This window comes from Pteropus vampyrus, unplaced genomic scaffold, assembly GCF_000151845.1.
Source record: "Pteropus vampyrus isolate Shadow unplaced genomic scaffold, Pvam_2.0 Scaffold2, whole genome shotgun sequence".
NCBI lineage: Eukaryota > Metazoa > Chordata > Mammalia > Chiroptera > Pteropodidae > Pteropus > Pteropus vampyrus.
In genome coordinates, this window is record NW_011888783.1 from 9,787,476 (window position 1) to 9,807,363 (window position 19,888).

The window sequence follows — 19,888 nt, forward strand, 5'->3', positions numbered from 1 at the left end:
TCTAATAAAAATGCCTTATTGCTACCCTTTACATCTAATTGCTATTTTGCTCACCCCAGTAAAGAGAGGCACAGCTGGTCTCTCCCACACAGAACAAACAGGAAGCTTATTGCTATGACAGGTTTAGCTATATCCTCTCCAGACAAAAACTTCCGAATTTATAAACCTTCAAAGTTGGTTAGTTCTATTCAACCTTTTATTTTTCATTGTCTATGCATCATTCTCCAAACCACATAGCCTAAAAGATAACTATGCAAATAAAATCAGTCTTTGTTTGTATCTGAATCATACCAAAATAAATAAACAGATTTTTCTGTAAATAGTAAAACTTTGTTTGGGACAGCCAGCCTTAAAACATAAGCATAAATGAAATTTGTTTTCTGGGACCCTGCGGGTTCACTTCAAAGAAATAGGCAGTCTTCCCATCGCCTCTGACAACGAGCTTTGGTAACAAATGTGTGTGCTTGCCAGTCAGATGAAAGGTGCTGAATGTAGTAAGATGCCCTGGACAGAGGAAAACGTGGTTTTAAATAAATCCGCAGGTGAGAAGTTATAAGAGTAGAAATCTTTAAATCGCAGGCATTGATCAGCTCTGGAAATATTTCCCACACAGGCAACTCCATGAAGCATGTACCTGTGAGGAATTTTTTTTTCTTTAATCACTTATTAGTGATTCACCTAAGCCACACCAAGCCACAGCAGGCATTTTTTTTTTTCTTTAATCAGTTATTAGTGATTCACCTAAGCCACACCAAGAATGCCAGAGAGTTTCTAATCAGGCTCTGTGGCTCTGTTCTGAGTTAAATACAACTCTTCTTCCCCCCCTCCCCCAAGAACTCTATTTAGAGAGCCTACTAAGTGCCAGGCATTGTCTAGTTTTACTGAGAGATCAAGTGTGGTAGGGGAGGAGCAGGGAAAGGACAGTTCCTGTCCTTCCGAGTTGAGCCTTGTCGTTAAAAGCAACAGGAGGTTCCATTTTACATCTGAGAAGAAACAGAGGAGGAGTCCAGGCAATTTGCTTTCCTCTCTGACCTCAATGTGCTCTTTTTAAATGCAGGGGTTGGCCCTCTCGATCCTGAGCCCCAATGTTCTGATTCTAGCACCCTACGAAGTTCACTTCAAAGTCAGTGAAAGAGTTACAGCCATATAAATAGACCTCAGGGTATAAACACTACGTTATCCAAAGGGAAATAAAGATGACAGACATGTTTTAAAATAAACTCACAGTGGTTTTTAATTCTCAATTCCAACCTTGAGTTTTATGAGTATTGATTTCCTAAGAAAAGGAAGCCTACAACTGCTACCTTCCTTAAGTACTTTTCTATTCATTTTAAATAAGGCCATTAGAAATTTTCAGGGCTAACATATGTAAGTTTCAGTTTAAATGTCCTTCTTGATCTCATCAAAAGGACCTTTCTTAAATAACTAAAACAAAGGTTTAATTTTGGACACATAAAAAGTTAGGCTTGATGCTGAGTGTTTATATGAAAACAATACCTTGCTATTGTTTAAAAAAAATCTTGACTGTGATATACTTCAAGTGTTAACATGAAGTGTCATTGCCAACACAATGGGATGGGTATTTTAAGGGATGAGACCTAAGACATCTGTGATTTACTTAACGTCACACAATCGTTTGTATCTTCTTCATTTTCATCTTATTGTAGTTATCTCTCACAAAAGTCTTTTGGAGCAACATCCCTACTCTATAGACAAGGAAATCGAGTTTAAAAATAGTATGTTCTCACCATAGTTACGGGTTTGAAACTAAATCTACCTAGCTCAAAAGCTCTCTCGATTTTCTACTATACCTTGTGGGATTTTAGCACATAATCCCTACTTTGCAAATTTTACATTCTCACATATAATCAAGGATACCTTCATTTTTCTTTAGAGAATAAGAAGAAGGCAGTTGTAGAGGAGGGACGAGGAGGTAAAAGTGATGTTAAAGAACTGGGGCTCTATTACTCTAAAATGTTTCTTATCTTACCCTAACTTATCTTACCCTAACCCTGCCCAGATCTTTTGTTGTACCCAAATTAGACTGCCACAGTTCTTGGAATACACTGTATCCAGTGTCAGTTTCTTTTTTGTTTTCTCTCCTAGAATCCTCTTTCTCTCATCTCTGCTTACTGAAAACCTATCCATCTTTTTAAAGTCCATTTCATGAGTCGTTCCCCTTCCATGAGGCTCTTTGAACCTCAGTTTTCTCAATTAGAGTGGAGAAAAGGATTCCTACTGAGGTATCTACCTGGCAGAGTCATTAAAATAATTATATGACACCTCAGTCAGTAATAAAATGTGAAAAGAAAATAAATGTATTATTTCTCACTGTTAAAAATAAAACTTTAGTAGGTCTACAGCCTTTGTGCACACTTTTAGATGATGTTTTGGCATTACAAGTTCCACTCTAGTCTAATAATTGCAAAACTGGAGTCTAGTCTAGTAAAGAAGTAAAATATCTAAACTCTTACTTGATGTCAGGCTTCTCCCATTCCCAGAATGAAGGCCCAGGGAAAGGACAAGAGAGGGGCATGGTTGGCTTATTAAGCATTTCCTTCTCTGCCTCCTCTCCCCTTATGTAAGCCACAGTTCTGACCTCTGGGAAGTCAGCCTAGGAAGCAACAGAGTAAAGGAAAGGGGCCAGGTTCCATGGCCAGTATAATGTAATCTGGCCTCAGTACCCACTGGACTGAAGCATTGCCGACTTTTCCTCTGTTTTATACTTTTGTTGATTCTCTGGAGATTCTCACTCAAGGTCACCAATGAAGTTTCCCTGCCCTTGGCAATGCCCACATCTAGGTAGCTCTTTTCTTCACATTCAGCAATTCACTGTTTCTTCATGTATGGTAACCTGAGGCTGTCCTTTTGAAAAAGATTTCCTTTTAAGATGACCCAGGTCAATTCAGTTTTGGAAGGGGTGTCATTTTGTCCCCACGAGCCAATTTGAGTGGAACTGCATACTACCCCCGTAGATTCTCTTTACACCTGTTGACTTTAGACTTCTCAGACTTAAGTCAAACACCATTGTCTATCACTCTCAATTTCCAGGACAGCGATATCAAAATCCTATCACAGTCTTCACTCATTGGCTTGAGGTGAAGGTAAAGCACTCTTCTATTTCCATGAGGAAGAAACAGAGAATATCACAGAAAGTTCACACAAAGAAATCTCTCTACTCTTGTTTTTCCTCCTATGCCAACTAGAGTACACGATCAAGCTGGCAGAATCGTCCCATAGCAAATCATGCACAGGTGGTCCAGCACTCCACTATAGTATCTGGGGCATTGAGTGGGAGGAGGGAATGTTTCTTGGAGTCTATCATAGTGTCCTTTGTCTTTGGTTCTATTTTCATAACCTGTTACACAGATAATGAGCTTAAAGAGGACCTGAACCATGAATGTGAAAGTCATCAGGAACCAAGGAAGCTTTTCTCTCTCTAGAGTGAAACAACTACCTTAATGCTCCTTCTCTCTGCTCATAATCTACTTTTTTCTCCTCTCTCTTTCCAAACTGGCTTTCTTTGTTTGTCTAGGCACATACAATAAGAGCTACTCCACAGCTTCCAGTGTTATATGTTTGTTCCCACAGACCAGAAGAGACTAACTAGTTAGAATGCCACTATAAAATTACTAGAGAAGTAAGACAATTGACCTAATCTGAACTAGGTGTCTATTCCTGATCAAATCGCCTTTGTCTAACAAACAGGCTATCAGAGCCCATTCCTGAGATCAGGAAAATTCTCAAAGAAAGGAGGCAATAGTCTGGGCAGATACTCCCCAACAGTGTCAGCAACACATGTATTGCCTGGAAAAAGGCCTACTATATGTCAATTCTTAGTATGTTTTTCTTCACTTATAAGATACTTATTCTCTTCTGAGTAGTTAGATATACTGGACATTGTGGTTTCTCCAACATTACACTCCCTTTTCTTAGTCCTACCAAAATTTTCATTCAGATATCTTCACCTCCTCTGAGAATCTCACACTAGCAGAGGGGTAAGTGGCTAAAGCCCAAACTAGTGACCATAATCCCCCTAGTCACAGACAGTTGTTCCAGGATGACTGATGTCAGGCTAATGAAATCAAAGGAAAGGATTTCTTGTGGTTTCTGGAGAAAAAGTGTCCTCCCTCTTCTGGGAACACTCTTGGAGATGATCCCCTCTTCTTCCATAGATGCTCATGGAGAAGCACATCACGTGGGAGTGGACACAACCAACAAAGCAGACCACAAAGCAGAACCAGGCTTAGGGAAAAGCCGAATCTGTAAGAGAGATGAGATAAAAGGAAATTGAATCTTTCATGATTGAACACTGACTCAAACCAACCCTGAAGCAAATTTATATGTCAATTTCATTTATATGAGCCAGTAAATATTCTCTGCCATTTTAACTAGCTTGGATTCGATTCCAGAAAGAGCTAATTTATATATTTACCAAAACTTCTAACATGTCAGGAAAAAACAGCAAGCATATTTGCAAAGATTATGATGTTCCTTGAGGGGAGGTTGTAAATGGACTCTAGGAAAAAAGAGAATCAAGAATTAAAACTCTCTAAAAAGATTAGGATAAAGGCAACCTTAAAACCTTCAGAGAATATAAAAGATATGTTAAAAACTCAGAGAAAGGTATAGGAAAATGTTTAAACAGAATTATAAGAAACTGTCTAATTTTGTTCTAAAGATGCCATTTCAAGGTGACCTAACGTGATGTCATATGGATTGTTCTCTACCTCTGCCCAAGGAGGATATTATTTTAAATCTCTCAAGAAACTTAAGAGAACATCACGAAATGCATAGCACCTGCAACTATCTGAGAAAATTCGAAAGACTATTGTACATAGAAAATACAAAAATAATATCGGGCAGGATAGGCTTTCTATTACCGTTAATAAGCCCATCTAGAGAAGCCCCTGGACACCAGGACCCAGAACTAAGAGGAGATGGGGAGATCTCACTAAATGCCAGAATTACATGCCAAAGTAAGATATAGATGATGGGAGCCAGGTAGCAATCTTGAGACCAATATAAGGGCCCAGCATGTACTACCCATAAAAGCTTCATACCAGAGACCTTGCCAAGGAGGAGAAGATGTTTGTCATCTGAGTTCTAGCAGTACCATAGAATAGAGAAAGGGAAGAGAACTTAAAATAGAATAGACTACTTAAAAAAAAAAAAAACAGACATTGTTGGTTGTCACTTAGTTCTCAATTATTTTTTATGCATAGATAATCTTGTATTATAATTATATTATATTTGTGTAATGAAATATTCTGAAATACTTCATTATGCTTTTCTTTCCTTTTGGCATCTCCTTGTTTTTTTGAGGGGGGTGCTTGTTTTTTGTTTCTTTTTTTTTAACCTTACTCCTATTCAACTAGAGCTATTTATTACCTCTGGGAGGATTAAGATTGTTATAATTAAAAAGAAAAAAAGTCAGTAGTCAGAGTTTGGCTTTTGGCTTCCAAAATTATGTTCATTAAATTTAATTTCAGTAAGGACAATCTTGAATTTAGTTTTCAATTTCAAGAACCAGAGAAGAGACTGAGCAAAAAAGGTTTGGTTTTTTTTTTTTCCCTTTTTGTTTTTGTTTTTAAGTTCATAATCTTTCTTTTAAATGTCAAGAAACAATTTCTGGGAGACAGAGAATAGAGTTTTTACTAAAAACCTATAAATATGAAGAATATGGGAGATGATAAAAGGGCAGTTTTCTAGCCCAAAGAAAGGAAACAAAAAAATAGCAAAAACTCCCTTAGGTGTGGCCTCTTAGACTGCAGGGGCTACGATAACAAAATATCACAGATTGGGTGGCTAAACAACAGAAATTTATTTCTCACAGTTCTAAGGCTAGGTAGTCCACGGTCAAGGTGTCAGCCAATTGAGTACCTGGGAGGACCCTCCTTCTGGTTTGCAGATGGTCGTCTTCTCTCTGTGTGCTCACATGACAGAGAGAGGGAGAGAGAACAAGCATACAGGTGTCTCTTCTAATAAAGATACTTATCCTAATAGATCAAGGTTCCACTCTTATGGCCTCTTTTAACCTTAATTACAAGCATACCTCATTTTATTGAGCTTCTCTTTATTATGTTTCATAGATGTTGCATATTTTACAAATTGACCTTCCACCAGCAAAAATTATGACTCACTTTATTTTGATATTCATTTTATTGCAGTGGTCTGGAACTGAACTCGCAATATCTCTGAGGCATACCTGTACTTCCTTACTCCAAATACAGCAGCACAGGGGCATTAGGCATTCAACATCTGAATTGGGGGAGGGAGGAATGCAATTTAGTCCAAAGCATGTGGAAAGTATGCTGAAGGTGAGCTGAAAAAGTGAGTCATAGATGAGTTTCTGCAGAGGCCCCTGCTCTGCCTTCTCTCCACGTGTAGAGGAGGGTGAATTAGATGATAAACTAGCTGGCAGAAAACACCCAAATAGTTCAGTTCTATGGGCAGAAGGAACTTTCACTTGGTTTGGGCCTGAAATTCTAATTAGAGGTAGCCTCAAAGAGTATACCATGCCAAACAGGCATGGATGCCATAAAGAAGAAGACAATAGGGTATATCCAGAGCAAGAAGACCTATGATAGCACTCTGTGTATAGCCCCTTCATCTCCATCTGCAGAAATTTCTGCATGCTCAAAGTGGAATTGCCACAGCCTTTAACAGAATGCTGTAAAAAGGAGTTTCCTAAACCAGACATTTAATGGGAATCACAGAAAATCTCACTGGATCCGAAACACTAACAGTTAATGTGGACTCTAGTCAACAATGAAACTTGGTCTACTTTCCCCAGCCATAGTGGCTACTACACCATTTATTGGCATTCTACTATTCCAATACACCATGCTATATTTAAGTAAGAAAACACAATATTTTTGTTGGCACACTATTGTTATTCTGGATAATTTTTAATTAATGCATCCCTCTATGAATACACAACTGCTTATAGAACTTACCTTTTACTGAAAATGACTAGAAAACTGGACAAAATAGATGAAACAACTGTTTTTATACAATGAATAACTGTGCTCTCTGAGAGAAAGGAACAAAACAAAATGAACCCTATGGTTGTCCCAGCAATTTCTGGACTGCAGCATAGGGAGGGCACCCCAAAAGACCCTGGCAGTTGCAGTAAGTTGAGAAGACAGAGTTCAGAGATGAGGGAGGCTAACGCAATTAAAATTTGCAAGAAAGATTACCGAGAGGAGGAAGCTATGCAGAGGACGAGCTCTAGAAATCTGTATAGAGGTCTTCAGTGGAATATCAATCTTTGGTGGGTAAGGTGAAATTCAACACAGCCAGACCAAAAAAAAAAAAACAACTGCTAAAAGAAGATAGTTATTAGGGAGCTGTAAACTAAACTATCCCCAGAACTCATGTAAACTTAGGAAACATTTGGTTCATATTAGTCAAAGTGCAGAAATGTTGAATGCACATGGCATGTCATTAAAGAAACCAGAAGTTTTGCAGTTAGTAGTAGGATTAAAGGCTACTTTAGACCCACATGAAAAACTGAAAAGCAAGCCTTGAAAAGAGCAAGCTGATCTGCAAGTAGTTTACCCTGGCAGAGAAACACTCTTTAAAGGAATACCACAAAATCCAGCATTCAATGGCATAAAATTACAATAAAACAATACTGTTCATGTGATGAAGCAGGAAATATGCCCCATAACCAAGAGATAAATTAGTTAATAGAAAACATCCCCAAAATGACAGACATGATGAAATTAGCAGACAAGGACTTTAAAATGGCTATTATAAATAATGTAAAAAGGCTCAAAAAAATAAAAATAAAACCAGAAACACAATGAGGAGAGAAATGGAAGATATAAAAGGAACCAAGTAGAAATTCTAGAGATGAAAATATAATATGGAAATTGAAAATTATATTGAATGATATTAACACAGATTAGATACTACAGGGGCCAAAAAATCCGTGAACTTGAAGACATAGAAATAGAAATATACAAAACGAAGCATAGAGTAGGGGTGGAGAGGAGAAGAGAACCACAGTGATCCGAGGAACAATATAAAAAAAATTAACATATATATAGTTGGAGTCACAGAAGAAAAGGAGGGGTAGGAGAATGGAAAAGAAAAATATTTGAAGAAATAATGACTAAAAAATTTTCAAATTTGGAGACGTATAAACCTACAGATACAAGAACCTCAACCAAGAAACTCAAACTACACCAAGGCAAATTATAATCAAATTGCTGAAGACCAGTATTAAAGAGAAAACTTAAAAGCAGCCACTGTTAATGGGCAGGGAACAGAATTGGTATCATTTATATCTTGATATATTCCCAAAGAGTCATTATACTCCTTTAACATTTTGCATTAAGCAATAATGCTTTTGTTTAGAAAGAATCCTTTTATACCACCAAATAATCCTCAATTTAAAGTTAACACTTCACATTACTCTGACTAGTTAGCCAAAATACCCTTTTTAATATTTGTAACAATTTACACAAAAGCAACTTTGCACTTAACTGTACCAGTATTCAAGGGCTTTATTTTCCTTAATTGTAATTAAAAATTAAATATTATTTCTTGTGATTAATTGAACTATCAGCATTTTATGAGTTGGATTTAATATTTTTATTCACACATTTTATCTGTTAATTTGCAGTAGTGACAAACTGTGTAACATTTATATTTTTAATAATATTTTAAAAATTTTTTCAATTTAGAGTTGACATATAATATTATATTAGTTTCAGGTGTACAACATAGTGATTAGACATTTATATAACTTATTAAGTGATCACTCCGGGAAATTTAGTACCCATTTGAAACCATACGTAGTTATTACAATATTATTGACTGTTCCTTACGCTATACTTTACATCCCCATGACTATTTTGTAACTACTAGTTTGTACTTCTTATTCCCTCCCCTTTCCCACCCACACAAAATCCCTCCCATCTGGCAACCATCAAAATGTTTGTTGTATCTATGAGTTTGTTTCTGTTTTGTTTTTTTATTTTCTTCTTTAGATTCCACATGTAAGTGAAATCATATGGCATTCATCTTTGTCTGACTTACTCCACTCATCATTTCTATTTTTATAAATATATTTTAAATTTATGATTTGTAATGTTTTCTTAAATTTTGTATTTAAAATTTATTAAGCATTTAGTTTCATTGACTACTTTTTCTTGACCTGCAAACATACTTTTAAAATTTAAAAAATAACATCAATACTGGTTTTTAGTTTTATATAAAATAAATACCTAAATATTCATATTATAATTTTACTCCATTATTGGAATCTCAACTCAGGAGAAATTACTCTATATTTCTCATTTCGATAGGAAACTTAATTAATTATATCAGCACAGTAAGAAGAAAAATCTCAAATGGGCATAGGCAAAAGATTAATTTCTTTTGGGTATATAGTTTTGTTTTGACCTATTATTTCCATTAATTAGGGTATCATACGACTGTAAAAAAGTAAATGTTAACTTATAGAAAACGAATAGTAATTCAAACTATTTTTATTCATAGCATTGTACATTAATTTTATTCTGTAGATGTGTAAATGATTTCTGTATGGTCAAAAAGATTAAAACATAAGGTTTTAAATTTTAATTTAACAATGTTATTCTGGTTTTCAATTATAATATTTCAGCCTGTTTAGTACATTTTTCAATTAGCTTTATTATTCTTCAGATTCCCTCAGTAATTAACTAAGTTAATCTTTGACACTTGCTAATTTTATATTAGTAGAAGAATAGCGTTTTTAATTTTTTTGAAAATTACAGTTTGATGAGCATCAGATGCAAATGGAGATGGTGAATAAGCATAGTTTTAGAGAAATAAAAATCAGTATTTTTGCACATTTAATTCACAGTGAATGAATTAAGAACTCATCTTATTCATGTCATAAGATTTGTCAACCTGCATGAGAATTTCTACTTTCAAGAGATCAGTATCTTTTCCACATAATCCTTTAGGCTTATCTACCAAGAATGTCTAGACACTGGACACAGTCTTATTAGCTGATCCCTAAGACAAGTGTAGATCTTTTTCAATTCTTGTGTGTCACTAATGTCCATTTTATGAAAACAGATGGACATAAGAAACAAAGAAATAACAACAAAAAATATAAACATGGAGAACTACAAAAGAAATTCCCAAATTCTTCTGGCCACCATTCTTCCAGAGTCTCCAACTTCTTTCTGACCTAGTGATAGGAAGTCCTTTTAGACTGTTTACTTTTATATGAACTTTGAAGTTCACAAAAGTTGTCCCTAGACAAAGGGTATGTGGTCTTCTTTCTACAGAAAGTTCTTATATAAAAGCCTGTGTTTTATAAAAGTCATCAGAGTGAACGGCGAGTGTCTGGTCTGAAAATACCCAGCCTGCACCATATTCACTCCTCCAGGGACCCTGACATGGAACGGTTGTAGTTGCTGTCTTGCGGTGGTAGCGGATTTTCTGCAAAAATAGTCAAAAGATAAGGGCCAAAGTGGAGCCCTCTTGCATGTGGGGTCAAGGACAGCAACTTCTCCTTCTTTAGTGTTGGAGAATCAGCTTTTGCATCACAACCTTGAAGCAAGGAAGTGTGTCTTGGCTAGTGTCTTCTAATTGGAGTGAAAAAAATACTAAGAAAATAAGCATAAATTAATAAGAAAAAAATTACCTTGCCGGAGTAAATCAGAAATAAAGATCTGACATTGACTCTCCTAAACTGTACAAAACTGAACAACTAAAAAGTGAGATTCTCCCATCACTCAACATTAGGTCTTGAATTAATGATTTGGTCAAATTGGGTTTGTTATTTTGTAAATAAATGACTTTGAATCCAGAAAAAAAGTGACTAGTTGAATAGAACTTGCATAGAAATGCAAACTCAGTGGGTCAAATTCCATATATGTCTCTACAAAGCTTAGAAACACAAACGAGAGAAGCTTATTCACATACTTAGGTTTCCATAAACAAGATGACAGAAAAGGATGAGCTGCTGATGTTTTTCCATTTCATCTTGTGAACATTTTACTCTGGAAATTATCACCAGGGCTACTGTCTTTCGGCTCCCCATAGACTGTTTCATAAGGAATGCAGCTCAGCTGGAGCTTACTTAGTTACTGTTGACACTACAAATGAAAAAAAAAAAAAAAAAAGACATATTTCACGCAGATCTGAGACAATCCCAAATGTATACCTGCTGCAATACCAGCTTCCAGTCCTAGAATGCCAAGTTTAAGGGGAAGTATTTCAGATATATTTAAATTCCAAATTCACCTCCTTAAACTTAACGTAAATGAAGCGAATAAAAGGAAACTCACAGAATAATCCTCTATGACTATTTAAACAGGATTCTGTCAATATTTACTGTTTCTATTGGCCACATTTGATATGATATTTGCTTCCTACTTTATTTCCCATAATCCATGAACTGTTTCTAATAGAGGTAGTTAACACTATAATCTCCTTGTTCTTGGGTTTATGGCTAAAGATATTTAAGTAATTTTTCAATCACACCAAATTTAGTAAAACAAATATCATCTCCATGATTATCAAAGAGAGTATTGTGTGTTTGCAATGAGATATTTAGAGTATGAAAAGGAATCTGCTAGGCTTGGGAATAATAAGTTAAATAGACAACATTATATTTAGGTCTGGTAATAGAAAGAAACAAGCCAGTGTTAAAAATCTAAAATAACTACAGTATAACCTTAGAATATAAACAATGAAAATATTTTGTTACTATCTGGAAATATACAAAACTCAGAAAATAGAAAAAATTCTCTATGCCCTACTACATAAAAAGACACATACATCCAGCTCTCTATTTCTAGAATAAATATTCGGTCATTATAAAAGCTTGACAAATAGAATGCCATTTTCTACTTTTCAAAATGGATTCAATTGATTTCCAAAATGAGGGGTGGAGTAGAGATGAGAAGGTACATTTTATTTTTTTAACTTTCTTTTTACTAAGATATAAATGACATTGTGTAAGTTTAAGGTGTAAGTACTTTATTTTTATCAGCAAATACATTATAAGAGGAAAAAACGCTAGTGTTTTTTAATTTGAAAATCAGAGTGGCAGTTTATTTGAAGTCTTTAAAGCTTACTAAGTTAATGAATTGGGGACATCTTGCTCTTCAAATTCCAGTAATATTAAAAATCAGAAAATGCCTTTGAAGACATAAATATGAAAATTTAAGACACATAAAGGAAAATACACCACATGAGTAAGGCAATAAATAATCTGATGCAGCACAAAAGTAGTATGAATTAAAAAGTCCTGCCCCCTGCCTCTAAAAGTTATATTTTCTCTTGCTTTCAGTCCAAGCTGATATAATTTTTAAAAAACCCATGTGGTTTTCTTATGTATCAATTTATAAACAACACTAAACAAAAGTCAAATTCAAAAGCTCTTCAAGATAAACCCTTGTTTACTTAGGCTTCTTTTGAGACAGCTGTGGAAGAATACCCTTAGATGCCTTATTATTAAACTGAACTAATGCGGCCAGGTAAGCATTAAGATTTTTAAAGAATCTTTCCTTTATTTGAAATATTTTATGAGCAACAGTCTTAGATCCTTCTGAGGTATTCACAAAGATCTTAGAGATTTATCCTAAATTTGATCTTTTCCAGAAGCCATTTTTCAATTTAGTAATTGTTTTTAGAAGATTTGGGTATGAAAAATAATTTTATTTCAAACTCAGCAAGTTCCGGCTCTTTTATATTTAATGGTTTATTCTTTAGCTCATCTTTCTCATATTTTATTATAAGCAATGAGAAAAAATATCAAGTGGCATTTTTAATGTTCTGCCTGGAAATTTCCTCAGCTAGATTCTTGAGTTTTTAGGAAACTTAACTTTGCCACATTTCCACAGATGACTATGTTGGCAAACTCTCAGCCATCACCTAACAAAGATCTCCTTTTCTTCAGTTTTCAATTGTATTGTCCTCTTTTTCCTTTAAAACTTTGCTGATAGTTTCCTCAAGGCTTTTTAGGTTTCCACTAATACTCTATGTGAGACCCTTTTTGGCATTCATGAACAGTCCCCTCGACACCATTCCAACTTCTTCCCACAGTCCAGTTCAAAAGCCAATGCCACATGTATAGGTTTTTATTATGGCAGCATCTAATTTCTAGGTACCAAAATTAGTAGCAGTTACCCATTGATACATACACTATCCCTAAAACTTTGTGGCTTAAAGCAAAAATCGTTACTTATTTTGTTCATGAATCTCTAATTTGAGCAAGGTTAAGCAAGGACAACTTGTCTCATCTCTACATGGCATCATATGGTGTGGCTTGACTGGCAACTAGAGAACCCACATTCAGGATAACTGACTGATGATATAGTTGGCAATTTGGTGCTGTCAATTAGCTGACAGTTCAGCCAGGGCCAAAGGCTAGAATCTTCTGTCCTCCACATAGCCTCTTCTTCCTAGGTGTTTTGGCCTTCTTGACAGCATGGTGGCTGGGTTCCAAGATCAAGCATCACGAGAGAACCAGATGGCAGTGCATGGCATTTTTTATGTCCTAACCTTGAAAGTCAGAGGTTATCACTTCTACTACTACACTCTATTGTTCAAAGTAGTCATAAAGTTTCAACCAGTTGCAAAGGGAAGAGACTCCAGCTCCTCATGGGGAAGTGGCAAGGTTTTAGAAGAGTGTGTAGTACAGGAGGCATTGTAGGGTCCATCTTTGAAAAGCATAATCCGTTACACTAAGTAAAAAAAGATTGTATAAGGAAATCAATATTTTAGGGGATGTGCCTTATCTCTGATGGAGATGCACAAAAGGATATATTTGGACTTCGACTCAAAAATAATGGAGAGATATTGGGAGGCTTGGCGCAATAGGGGCAAAAGGGTGACAAAGTCATATTTGCATTTAGAACAATTGCTAACAAAATAGGAGAATATAGACTTCAGATGAACTACTGTAGTCAGGAAGGCCTAGGTAGAGAATAGTGCCACAACTCAGGCAAGAAGTAAGAGGGCAGTAGAGATGATTGGATATAAAGGAATTAGACTATCAGGATTTTATGGAAAGAAGCATAAAAAAAGACAATAAAAATTTGCTAAGTGGAACAGGAATTTTGATAGGGCTATTACTTAGCTATTTCGACAAAGGAAAATGTGAAAAGTAATCTGAAATGGCTTATATCTCAAATGACATGATCTTTGCATATAATATTCCCTTGAAGGGAAAGAAATGACATGGTACAATCTGTAAATATTTTATGTGCTTAGAATCTATAATTTTTTTAAATTAAGTACTCAAGTATTAAAACCACCCACACATTTCTTCTTGAGAAATAACCTCCAAACCATGGCTTATTATGAATATCATAACATTTTTATAGTTATTTTTGTAGATCATCATTACTAATTAGAAGTCCCTTAACTTCTTAAAGGATTAACTATAAAGTTTTGTACCAGCAACCATAAAACTACGTGGGCTTGGAAGAAGCACCTGCCGTATATAGGATACTTTTCTAGCATTGTACTAGAATATTTTTGGAGGTGTCTAAATGTTCCTTGTTTAAAGAAGAAACCAGGAAGTTGGCAGTAGCCTTCACTTCTCAAAAGTGCCTCTTCTTTTTCTGTCTGTAATGAAATGTCAAGGTCATGAAATACTGATGTCCACACTTCCTGATTTTTAGTCTCTCAAGATACACAAGTCATGGTTAAGTAAGTGTTACTCCCTTAGCAACACTTGTGACACATATCAATTAGAACTCTAATATTCTGAATAGCAGAACTCCTCAAAAGTAAATAATTATAATGTACTCTGTATATAGCACATTTTACTTGTAATATTTCTATGTTGATAATAAATTGGCTTAATTTGTTAGCCAATTTTTTCTCAACTTTTTTAACCCATACTCCACTTGTTCAGATTTTAAACATCTGTGCTTTCTGTAGCTTGTATTTCCAGGGACTATTTCTCGAAATATAAAATTACAACACCGTGAAAACAATTCTGTGCAGGTATTCTGTGTGCATAGATACACATATTTGCGCACAGACGCATGACACATATTCTGATAATTGCCCTTGCACAGCTGAGAATATCTATGCTTAGAGAGTTTTTAAAAGCTCAATTTAGTTTTTCAGTTTCTTTTTTAAAATGAGAGAAAAAGAAACAGGAGGTTAATGCTAAGAGAATGTTACTGTCAAGGGCATTCCTATAAAAAAAATAATAATAAAGGGCTATAAATAGCCAAAACTAAGGATTCCAATTTTCTGAAGCTCCAAATCTTTTAATTAAATGATACAGAGTAATGCATCTCATCATCGGCAATTATCCTGATTAAACTTTTATTGTGGTGCCGATTAAGTATAGTCTTAAAAATAATAGAAAAGATAAACTTCTGACAAGCATATCTAACATCGAACTTTTCCTGAATTAAATAAAGCTTAGGCAGGACAAATCACACAACTTTGACAGTTAGTGGTTTATTTAACATAAAGTTGAAATAACATCAACTATATTTTCACTCATATTTGACTCAGATAATCAATACAGTATATCATTTTGATATTTTAAAACATTATTATCATCATTACTACCTCTTGCTAATAACTAATATTTACTGAGCTCTTACCATACACTTTGGAGTATGCTAAATATCCTTATATTATTACACCTTATCAATCTCCCCAATAAACCGGAGGTAGGTGCTGTTGTTATTTTCAGGAGAGTGAAGCTAAAACAAGTAAGCAAATCACAGAGCTAAGCCTGGAACTGAGGTCTATCTGCTTCTAGATTGGAACTCTTCACGTTCACATTTTTCTACTCCCTTCGGTTATATATATTTTAGCAATATTTTCTTGTAATAAGAAGTGAACATAAATGTCTTTAGTTTTTAGTAAACTCAGTACAGACTCAAACATATAGCCCAGATCACATGAAGAACTAACTTGTTTTACACAATCTAATGTCTCAAACTCGGTGTTCAGACTAGAACAACATTGAAAGGGACAGTTGTCGCCAAAATGTGATATTTTTTTCCAGCTCTATCAGCTACTACAATGCACAGATTTTAGGAAGAAAACAATGTTCTCAGAGCAGAAAAGTGGAGTTCAAGAAATTTCAGTAAGGAAATAATTTCTAGGTCTTAAAGTAAGAAGAGAAAAAAAAGCAGAAAGGAAATGCCGAAATTGAGACCACGCTGTAAAAGAAATCCATATTACTCTGAAAGTACCTGTGATTTGAATTTTTTCCATCATAGAAATATTTGCTTACCAAAAGATTTAAATCCAGGCTCTTACTGATTCCCCTACTGCCGCCTCTTTTTTTCCCTTTATTTTTGTTATTAACTGGAAAGTATTAAGTACTTCAAAGAAACTTACTTTGCTGCCAGCATCGCTATAATTCAATTAATCCATCAACCAAGACATATTTGTAAATGGACAGCTATCAGTTTCACTGATAATCCACAGTTTCTGATTGTAGATGAAGTTTCCTTCACTACTATTGTGCCTCTTCACACTTAATTTCCGTCAAATGTGTATCTAGATTTTAAAGAGATAAAACGTCTCATAAGGGATGTTGTTTCATTCATTTCCCTTTCCTATTCTGGATATTACAGGCAGAATGAACCAAGCTAAGATTCTTCTAGGAAATTAATACCTACTCTAAAAAAAATGGTCTTGGATTACACCTAACGGAATTGTGATATTATTTGTGTTCTGCTTTTGTCTTCTTATAGGACATTTGAAAGACAACAAAAACAACAATAATAAATTGTACCCAAATAAAAACTGTTTTGTGAATCTTGAAAAACTTGACTCAAATGCTAGTAAAATTAGCAAATTAGTAAATAGTAAAATAAGGCCATGAAAAAATTATCTGTCCTTAGTGTCTTCTACTCAAGTCATTCATTAAATACATGTTGAATGAATATAACTGTGATGAGATTTCTGAAGAGAAAAATAATAAAAATGAATATGCTCAACATTTGTCATCAAAACACTTGTCTGTTCCTAAGAGTAAGAGGGAACCAGTTTGCGCCTATGGTGTCATGCTAAAGATCCAGCCATGGTCAATTGGAATTAGTTGATTTGTAGGAGAGTTCTCTGGCAGAGGGCAAAAGAGCTTACCAGCACCAGAGGAGAAAAGGGATGGGAAAGACAATAAAGTATCTGTCTCTAGTGCTTTTCACCCATGACTAAGCCCCAGTGGAGATGCTGCTGAAAGTATAAATGACCAAAGATGCGTTAGATGTGTTCACAAGATATTCATGAAACAAGGCTGAGTTATAAGCAGCGCTGCTTTGCTGCCATTGTAGTAAGTAGATACAGCAAGAGAAGTTCTTTATTTCCATATAGCACAATACTATCATAATTTGGCCAATTGAGAGCCCCAGTGGAAGAGCAGAGAAGCACTGTGGCTCTCAACAGAGAAAGTAAGAGAAGAGGCAATCATTTAGAATGATAGATAAGAACAAAGATATATGAATGACTTTTGGGAACTCCTCCTCCATATAAATGCATGAGATTTGAGAGAGGATATGCCTCAGCAGGTGATGGGCAAAGAGTTTTTTTTAATGTCTATTGTCAATAATGCAATCCCATTTTGAGGCCTGGGTTAAAACATTCTATTTTTATTCAAATGTTTATATGAGTCAATTTATTTTACATATCTCAATAGGTTAATAATGGTGTCAATACTTCTAACTAAACATAAATTAGAACATTCACAGCTGAGTTATCTGATGATCCCTTGTGATTTAATCAAGAACAATCGGTGTCCAGGAACAAGATTGTGATAAATATTTGTGAATCAACTCATCAGATAATATGTGCTTTGCTATACATCAAGGGATTTTTTTTTTTTTAACCTGGAGAAATAATAAAAGGAATTATGTGAGACATACTGAAATAAAGCATGAATTATCTGTGGATGGATTTGCTAAACTGTTAACTTAAGAACACGAATAACACATTACAATGTGTTCGACACAGGCATAATTATTTTTAATCACTAACCCCTTCCCCCAAAGGAATGGTAAGCAACTCCAAATACCAATGACTGAAATTTCACAACTTAGCGCTGATCCCCCTTCTGCAACATCTCCTGAGCTAGTTCTTTTCCTTTTTGGGTCTCATTCTTCATCTTTACTTGTTGCCTCTTCAAGCACTCAGACTGTCATTGCATCTTCTCATAGTCTGGTCAACACAATATGGACTTATCACCCGCAGCCATTAACAACAAAATAGCTCTTTGCTTAGGCCGTTATTGATGCTACATAGGCCTCTCTTGACCATTGCATGTTTCCATGAGGTCTTAGGTGTTTCTCCTTGTGGTTTTCTTCCTGTGTGCTTTGCTTTGCTTACATTTGTGCTTTATTTTGAACTTTGGGCTATAATGAAAAGTTTCTTCTAAGATATATCTTAAAAATAAAAAGTCCTTTCTCTGCTTAACAAATTTCTCCCTTCGAAGAATCTGGCAGACAGGTAATAGGACCTACTATTCTAAATCCCCACTACCAAAAACAAAGTAGTAAATAGTAAAGACTAGCAGTATCAACTTCACACGAGTGTCTAGAATGCAGAAATTTGGACCCCAGAAAGTAGGACCAGATATATTCAAGCAGAATCTTCATTTCTACAAAATCTCAAGTGATCTGATTTCTATGCATATTAAAGTTTTAGAAGCATTACTCTGATTTCTATCAAGATTTTTTGTTCCGAAGAATAAGCTTTGTTGAAAATGGAAAGGCCATAATGTTCACTCTTCACATAATAAAGAATCAGGAGTCCTTTGCCAGTCCCTGGTTCTATTGCTTGAAAGAACACAAGATGAAAATTTCAGTGCTGGATCTATAAATTCATGTTCTCTCTTCTGTATAATGCTTAATTTGCCAAACCTCACCTACCTCTTACCCTATTTCCACCCATCACCAGCATCTCTATCATCACCATGAACACCTTATTGAGCTATGCCAAGCATTGTGCTAGGTGCATTTATATTCATACTTATGACTCTTTGAAAAACATACTAGTATCACCAAATCTCTACAGAGCAGAGATTTAAACCCAGCTTGAACTTTAATGACTAAACTCTATTATCTCTCATGTATTCTTTGCTATTCTTCATTTTTGGATAGGGAATGTATACATCCTTGTCAAGTCAGTGATCTCTTGAATCTCATATATACTAGCCCTTTTGTTTATAACATTTTGTTACCTTGTTGTCTGAGAAAGTGCCTGTAGAAATAGTGATGTTTAACCATATTTCTTTAACAAAAACACTCTTCATGACTAGTTATAAGTTTAATTACGCTGAAAAAAAATAGGTATTCTTAAAATGTGCATGTTTGTAAACACAGTAGTATGTACATTTATATATTTCATGAAGCCAAATATGACATTAAAAATATGTCTATTTTTAAAGACATAAAATTATAAAAATTTTTGATAAATACTTGAGAGTATCATGATAAGTGAAATAAGTCAGATGGAAAAGGACAAGAACCATATGATTTCAACTCACATATGGGATATAAAACAGAAAGTAACAAATGAACTCAGACACAGACAATAGTATGGTGGTTATCAGAGGGGATGCATGGGGAGGATGAAGAGGGTAAAGGGGGTCAAATACATGGTGATGGAGAGACTAGTCTTTGGGTAGTGAGCACACAACATAATATACAGATGTTATATTCTAGAATTCTACACCTGAAACTTATAATGTTATTAACCAATGTTACCGCAATAAGTTTAAGTTTACTTTGTAAAGTGTGTTACACTGGCAAATTGGCTCTTTTAAGAAAATTAAGGTTTACGTATATTAGAATTAAGAACAAAATAATTTTGTATAAAACATTAACCTTTTCCTTAAAACATTGTTATTGATGTTCTACATGTCAATTGAATGTTCAAATGGAGTATGCTTGTT